The sequence below is a fragment of the Lactuca sativa genome, chromosome 4 (genome assembly GCF_002870075.4).
Source record: "Lactuca sativa cultivar Salinas chromosome 4, Lsat_Salinas_v11, whole genome shotgun sequence".
NCBI lineage: Eukaryota > Viridiplantae > Streptophyta > Magnoliopsida > Asterales > Asteraceae > Lactuca > Lactuca sativa.
In genome coordinates this window covers 308,462,576-308,471,976 of record NC_056626.2, presented here as the reverse complement: position 1 = coordinate 308,471,976, position 9,401 = coordinate 308,462,576, and positions in this window count along the sequence as shown.

Below are 9,401 nucleotides of genomic sequence, written 5' to 3'. Positions count from 1 at the left end.
CTTAGACCTCTGCAACCAATAATGACAGTCTTGATTCATACCTACTTCCGACATATGACCGACTGTGGAGGTTTGAATAATATTATATACCAAACATAATTATTCTGGAAGTCAAAAAATGCAAACAAAATATAGTAAATGATCGACAAGAGATAGCAACACTTTACTCATAAATAAAACACCTTTTATTCATCATCTAATGTCAATTACACTTTACAAATTTCATAATTTATCTAACTACTAAAACTTATATCATCCTTCAGCCCTATGCTACGAGCATGTTGGAGATGCTTAACCCTACTCAGTCCCTTCGTGAGGGGATCTACTGCGTTCTCATCTGATGATACCCTCTTTGCCACGAGGATTACTTCTTCTATTCGATGTCTGATGAAGTGATATTTTCTGTCAATGTGTCTGGATCTCCCATGATCTCTTGGTTCCTTGGCTAAGGCAACCGCACTATTGCTGTCACAGAAAATCTCCATTGGCTCTTTTACAGCTGGTACAACTCCAAGGTCTCCGATGAAGTTCTTTAGCTATATAGCCTCCTTTGCTGCCTCGCTTGCTGCTATATACTCTGATTCACAAGTGGAATCAGCCACTGTCTCCTGCTTGGAACTTTTCCAGTAATTGCTCCTCCGTTTAGGGTAAAGACCCAGCCCGACTGAGAGCGGAAATTATCCCTGTCAATCTGAAAGCTAGCATCACTATACCCTACAACTCTCAAGCTATCAGTCCCACCAAGGGTAAGGACCCAGTCCTTAGTCCTCCGTAGGTACTTGAGGATATTCTTTACCGCAATCCAGTGTGCCTTGCCAGGGTTCCCTGATACCTGCTCACCATGCTCAAAGCAAAAGCTACATCAGGTTGAGTACACATCATAGCATACATGATCGATCCTACAGCTGAAGCATAAGGTAGTCGACTCATTTCTGCTATCTCAGCCTCAGTACTAGGGCTTTGTGTCTTACTCAATCTGGCATTACTCTGAATGGGTAACTCACCTTTCTTGGAATTATGCATGTTGAATCTTTTCAACACTTTGTCCACATAGGTGCTTTGACTAAGTCCAATTAGTCTTTTACTCCTGTTTCTCAAAATCCTTATCCCTAGGATATAGGCAGCTTCACCAAGGTCCTTCATAGCGAAACACTTCCCAAGCCTGGACTTTACTTCCTGTAGGGTAGGGATGTCATTTCCTATGAGTAGTATGTCATCCACATACAGTACCAAAAAACTGACTATGCTCCCATTAGCCTTGATATAGACACAAGATTCATCTTCACTCCTTGAAAAGCCAAACTCCTTGACTTTCTCATCAAAGCAAAGATTCCATCTGCGAGGTGCCTGTTTCAATCCATAAATGGATTTCTCAAGTTTACACACTCTATTGGGGTACTCTCTACTGACAAAACCCTCTGGCCGAACCATGTAAACATCTTCAGCCAACTTTCCATTAAGGAAAGCGGTTTTGACATCCATTTTCCATATTTCATAGTCATGAAATCCAGCAATGGCTAACAGAACCCTAATAGACTCTATCTTGGCCACTGGTGAAAAGGTTTCAACATAATCAACTCCCGGAGTTTGAGAATAACCCTTTGCAACCAGTCGTGCCATATAAGTGTGTACATTACCATCCATGTCGGTCTTCTTCTTGAAGATTCATTTGCACCCTACAGTCTTACGACCTGGTACATTCTCAACCAAGTTCCAAACTTGATCATCATACATGGATTGTATCTTGCTATCCATAGCCTCTTTCCATTTCACAGACTCGGGGCCTGCCATGGCTTCCGCGTAGCTGTTAGGCTCATCCAGACCTACTAGTGTCTCATCACTAATAAGTGTCTCACCTTCTACAGTAATATGGAAACCATAGTAATGCTCAGGTGCATTCCTAACTCTTGTGGAACGTATCAGAGGTACAAACTCGTCAATTGGCTCAACAGGAGTTTCCTCCTCAAGTTGAGGGCTAGGGTTTGAAGTTCCTTCACCACTTGACTCTTGAATTTCTTCAAGATCAATTTGCCTCCCACTGTCTCCTTGGCTTATAAACTCTCTCTCTCTCGAAAGACTCCTCTTCTTGCTACAAAGACCACATTATCACTAGGTCTGTAGAAGAGGTAACCAAAGGATCTTTGTGGGTAGTCGATGAAAACACACCTCTCGCTTCGGGGTTCTAGCTTGTCATGAGTCTCGCGCCTCACAAAAGCCTCGCAACCCCAAATCTTGATGTGTTCTAGTTGTTGGGTTTTGACCATTCTAACACTCCTAAGTGTACATGCAACCCTAAATACCTTAGATCTATTTTTTCTCTATTATACATGCAAATAAGAACTTTCCAAGGTATTATCCTAATCTAGCATACAAAACAATGAATATAACAAGATAGAATACATACCTCTTTGATGTAGAAACTCTTCATGAAGCTTGAGTGCCTAGTGCCCCAAGTGAGACACCTCAAATGGTTCACACAACATCAATTGCTTTTGGAATAACCTTGAGAGAAATGTAGAACACTCCTTGAAATCGTTTAGCCCTCACACTCACACATAGTGCACGATTTCTTGATCCATGGGATTCTTTTATATGGTGGCTATTAGGGTTACACCATGTAACTCATGACTTTACCCATTCCTTATGCTCCATGGAATTTAAACTCCATGGAGAATCCATGGTCACCTCCATGGACTTAGTCCAACATAAGGAATCTTGGATCACAAGCCCACATATATAAGAATGAATGATTTACACAATCAACCCATATATTTAATTAGTCTCCTTTTGATCACTTAATTAATTCCAAATTAATTCTTGATCAATACTAATTAAATAACCTTATTAATATATTAGAACTTATAATATATTAACAAACCTTAAGTGTTATTTCTCTCATTTAAGTCTATCCAAATGCATGATGCCATGCAACCCAAATGGACCATGCCGGGTCGGGTCAAGTCTTACCAATTATAGTTATGGACTTAGACATTAATCCAACAGTCTCCCACTTGGATAAGTCTAAGACTATTATTGCGTATGACTTCAAGAACAGACTGGCAATCGTAGCTCTCAAAAGCTTATGTCGAACTCTGACCTTGTAGATGAACTATGACCTTTGTCAATGACTTGTCCATTAGATAAAGGATCATATATTCCTCCATTCTAGATATCATATGGACTGAGACATGTATTATAATCATTCTCTTTGTCCATTTGTTGTTTCCCGATTTCCGATTTATGACGGTTGACTAATTGAACAAATCAAATCAGTCCTGGCCCGGCCGAGCACTTACATTTGTCATCACTAAATCATCGAGGGGCCCATAGATATCTCTTTTATCCCGAAGGTAAAAAGAATGGATAAAGTTCTACTCATATGGCTTTTTCTACTACTTGTTGAATCATACACAAAGGCACGTTTTATAACATCGATTTACCAATGCGTTTTCGTGCAATCAATGTATGACCAACTCATAGTAGCAACTCACATCTCTAGGTTTGAAGAATATAAGATATTATCGTCTCATGATCACTCGTGATAAAATCCATGAAGTGATTCCAATGAGCGCGGGTTGAATCCAATACTCAGAACTTATGAGCACCCATGAGTGTTGTAGCCCTTTGTCCAACATCTTTGACTTCTACAAGCCAACCCATGACAGTCTTAATTCATATCTACTTCCAACATATGACCGACTGTGGATGGTTTGAATAACTTAGTCATCCAAAACAATGACCTAGTTATTCTGGAGGTTAAAACATGCAAAATGAAACACAATAATAATTGAATCCAATATGGTATCAAAACCTATGAACATAAATAAAACACCTTTTATTTATCACCATATGATTACACATTATTCATTGTATATTGTTTCAGCTATCAACTTGATTCTTGAATTTAAAACAATAGTTGTCCCATGCTCCAAGCATGTACACTATGTTTTCTAAACACTAGTCATGCCATACACCAAGTATGCATACTATGTTTGTCTATGATCTTTACTTTGTGAATTAGATCAATTGAACATAACTCCAATGATCCTCTTTTCACAGTCCCAAATCCTTACTGCAAATGCAAGAATTCCAAATTCATACCATTTACTGAAATCTGTTAGATTCTAAACTTATATGCATTGATCCTCTTGTAATGATTATGTACAACGTCAGAAAGACTTGACAACAACCATTAGAGAGCATTCCAAAGGAGATCAACTCCTTGGAAACATCCTTCTTGCATTAAGTTTCCTTAATCTTACACAGATTGAAATTTCTAACTTTGAAACATTTTCAAATTCATTTTGACTATCACTTCTGAACAATAGTTGCCTCCTTACAGATTATGTCAATATGGTCCTTCTAGAATTATCACTATACTTCCAACGGTCCTTGAGAACCCAATCTTTGGTAAACCTTAGTCATATCCAATTCTAGACCTTTTCCCTTCTTAATGCCCCAGGCATTTGGAAAATTTTAGAAATGATGAATATAGCACATGTAATCGATCCTATATCCGAAGCATATGGGACACAATTCATGATGTCTCACATAAAGACTAAACCAATCTTTTGCTATAATATTTCCATTTATATTTGCCAAGTTCTCATAATTTAGATTATGAAAAGGGATGCCGTAATCATAATCGAATTTTAGAACGCAAATAATGGACCCATATACAGAATTTCCTTATGTTGAGCCATTCCAACATTAAATTCACACACACACACACACACACATATATATATATATATATATATATATATATCCTTGACTAAATACGATTAAAACCTCAATCTAAGCTTTTAGATTTTAGATGAAGTATAATTTCCTCTCCCTTAATTATAGCAAAACAACTCTTTCCTAATTGAAACTTTTGTTTTCTATAATTAACATTGCTAACTTGCAACCTTTATCATAATTATCATGCTCCCACTAACAGGATGATTATTAGCATAACACTTATGCTCCCACTAGCTTTGACATGTACTCAGAAATTAGCTGACTTTCTTACCAAAGTTCAGATTTCTGATACTAGATTGTTTTGACTTTATCAAAATCATACACCTCTTTTAGATAGCTCATAGGTGTGTCTAAACAATTTTAGAACTATGAAAAGGGATGCCGTAATCATAGTCTTGATTGTTTAGACCTTTTTCACTTCTCACAAGTCCATGTTAGTGTGCCGGTAAACCACACACGCTCCACTAATGACTTTGAGAATGCAAATATCACAATTGCTATCTACCTGAAATCTACTTAGTGAAAGTGTTTCCTCACCATCATTTTCATGAATCGGAGAGAAACCTTACGAAACTTAGATTTAATGGTGTATGTGTTCTTATCCATGTGAATTGTCAAAACCATAGTCACAAGACAAGGATAATGACAAATCCAAACTCATATGGACTAAACTCAATCTTAATTTCTTGCCACCTGGCAGCTTAAGGGCCTGCCATTGCTTCCAAGTTGTTGTGCAACCAATTGAGAACTCTAAGAACTCATATGCAAAGCCAACTTTAATTGGAATGGGCACAGAATATGTCAACACGAAAGGTTATGAACCTCAAGTCGTGTGCTAGTGAAGAACTTCAGGTTTTATTCTTGATTAGTTCTTGAGACTTTCAAGACTTTTAAGACTCCCACTGTCCTCTTGACATATAAGACTTTCTTGTCAGTTATTCAAGAGATAGTGTGGATTCTAATCAAGACAAACACTTCACAAAATTGGCCTAAGTTGGTCTTTGTTTTATCCAAAACATCACAACTTACCAATTTCAAATGTACAAGAGTAGAAAACTTTTACTCTTACATTTGACAAGTGTTTTAAACCTTCTTTAAGACAAGTCACTCAAGTTACAATCTTTGAGTATGACTCTAAGAATTGTTTTTTGGAATGAAGTATGAATCATCTTCTTGATTTAACCACTTCAACAATTCATAGCTCCTCTTCTTAGCTATAAGAAGGCACTTAGAGGATGAATTGTGATAAGGTCTCTAAATCATTAAGATGATCATAAAAACTGATACTAAAGTACTCTCCCATCTTTTTTGATTTGAGAAACTTTTATCCTCCTGCCTAATTTGATTCTTCTTATTCGCTCTGACTTACATTGGAACCTTTTCCAATGTCTCAGAATTACACTTAAGCTTGTAAGTATAACCATATTTACTGAGCTTTAGTAAATTATGATGAATAATCTTATCGATCTTTTGTGGTGGACTTAATCAGTGCACAAGAATGTGTACTCGATCCCTTAGTCCGTTACTTGACTCACACATCCATGTGGACAAGTAGTTAGTCTTAATTTTTCCAATGCTTGAAATTTCTCATTCATCATGCTATACAACTTGCATGATTCAAAGTTCTGGTCCAATTGAAACTTGGGTGATGAGAATCTTTCCTTATTTGGTAAATTTAGACATTACCACAAATGAAAGAATCAATTTCATATTTCCACTCTTGCTATTAATGGAATCTTATAAGCAACAAAAATTTTCACAGATGCCATTGTAAGGATATTTTAAAATAAATAAAACCAGAAATTCTCCTTTTATTTTAAAAACTTTGTGGAAAAACTTGTCCTTACAATCCATATGAAAACTTGTTGTTATCTATTCCTAAGCAATATCTCATAACTCCTAAGAAGTAGCTCAAGAATCCAATCTTCAAACTATGCGATATAAATCCATCTATGCGATCAGATTCAACATATTCTTTCTTTAAGTTTCTTTACTTTTCTTTGATTCTTAAAACATTAACATGTGACCCAGTCACATCATGTATCAAGAATCTCATAATAGAAACTTAGCAGAGTTAGATAGTGGACTTTACCTGAAGTAGAGCCGAACTTATTGACTTTAACATCCTTAGGTAAAATTGGCAGCTTCGCAACCAATTCCCCTTCCTTTGGTAGTTTAACATATGGACGCTTTGGTAATGGAACACGAGACTATCACAGACTTAGCTTTTCTCTTTACCATTTGGTCAATAGAGTTGACTATGGCCGATCCCTTTCCATTGGGAAGAGAGCTTTACTGGATATCCAATGTCATCATTGTCAATGTCCATAAAGTTTTAGGAAGTTGATCTTAGCAAATGGATAAGATCATTAAGGGTCTTGTCTTAGTCTGTTTCATAGGAGTCCCCAAGGAACTCACTATGAGACTTAGAAAGTAGTTGAGCCACCAACTTTCTTAAGACTTTGACATCCAACTCTCCCGGCTTGTCAATATGTGACTACATCTCCAAGATGTGATCACACCTATACCTTGCCTTGCCAATAGAGCTTGAGTGACCTTAAAATTTTCAGGAACTTGTGGGTTAGGGAGAATAATTGGAGGAGGTGAAAGAAGTATGATTTCCATGGGACATCATCTTCATTTAGGAAAGCTTGTTTCAAGAGATTTGGGAAGATCATAAATGTCTAAACCAGACATCTTTTAGGAGATATTCAAGATAGTTGATCTAAAGTCCTTAATATGACACCCAATATGAAATATTAAGGCTAAGACCCAACAAACTATTTTATAACTTAGAAGAGGGATGCCGTAATCCAAGCTATAAAATATTTGAAGGTAGGCGAATGACGATTCACCAATTTCCACCAAGATAAACGAAATGTATTATTACGTTTTAATTGGATTTGAAACTCCTAGATCTTTGAGATTCATTGAACTGTTCAATGGCATGTTTCAATCTCGAGTGTGCCCTTCAGGTTTTGTGACTGGGATGTCAAGGATCACAAAACAAGGTGTGAAGTAACCATGCAAATTACTTGGTACCCTTAAGTGTTTACCCCTCAATCGATGTGTCGGTTAACCACACACGCTCCATCGATGCTATGATAAACATTAAGTTACCCTTTGCCTACCTTGTTAAATACGAGTTAGTGTGCCGATTAACAACACACGCTCCACTAACCGACTTAAACAAAGTGCAAAGTGTAATTTCATGGATTAGCACCTTATTCACATTTTCCTAAGTAACTAAGATTGGGTATTAATAAAAGGTTTAGGTACTTAGTATTTATCATTAATATTTTAATGAAGGGAGAATTCTAGTCCTTGTCCTACCGGTTCGGCTAACGACCCTCCACCAGTCAAGGAAGCGGTGGGTGAGAGTGGACACCCATTAAACTGCCATTTTATAGGCAGTAACCTTATACCCCCCTTATAGACCGTCTTTGTGAATGAGGCCTACTAACGGTACGACTGACTTTACTCTTATACATATATATAAATATTATTAACTTATAATATTATAAAGTATAAGGGTTGAATTTTAACTTTTAAAATTCTAAGGGCTAACTTGGAATTAAAGTATTCATAAGAGAAAACTTTACAAATTCCAAAACTTGAGGGAAAGTTTTGAAACTATTCAAAACTAATTAATTCCATAACTTATGAGTTTAAAGTAGTTTTAATTAAAAAACTCTTCAAGTTCCATAACTTGAGGACAAGTTATGGAAGACTTTAAATTATTAAACAATGTAACTTTTCCTTTATTTTGTAACTTATGGAATTAATTAAGGTTACATATTTTATTACTTAATGAAGTGACTCTTGAACTTCCATAACTTGAGGACAAGACTCTTCATCTTTTGTAACCATTCCCAACTTTTATGAGTTTTATGAAACTTAAATGTGAATTTTCATATAACTTGAGGACAAGTTACAAAAACACATTTTAGAATCAACTCTTAGATTAAAATGGATTGAAAACAACAACTTCACATAACTTCCTATTAATCTAAGCAACTCATAAGAACAAGATAATTCAAATCAAACTTTTTCATGTAATTAGTCTAAACCTTAAGCTAATACAAAACATGAATCCATTGACAATTATCTTTGAAATTGGATTAGCATGAACATTACCACATCAAAAACAAGTTTATAAGTTCAAAAACAGCTTAGGGTAATGTTCCTAGTCTATTTCTAGCCAAAAAAGTCGAATATATGTTGTCTGGGGGTCCAACTCGTCGAGTGCACGAACAAACTTGGTGAGTTGGATGCATTTTGCCTTGGACTCGGCGAGTTGGATGCATTTTGCCTTGGACTCGGCGAGTTTGCTGAGCAGACAACATAAAAACTCGATTTTTCAGCCACTTTAGCAAGTATAACAAGAAAACAAGCCTAGGCTATGATACCACTGTTGGGTTTTGAGCATTCTAACACTCCTAAGTGTACATGCAACCCTAAATACCTTGGATCTATTTTTTCTCTTTTATACATGCAAATAAGAACTTTCCAAGGTATTATCCTAATCTAGCATACAAAACAATGAATATAACAAGATAGAATACATACCACTTTGATGTAGAAAGTCTTCATGAAGCTTGAGTGCCTAGTGCCCCAAGTGTGACACCTCAAATGGTTCACACAACATCAATTGCTTT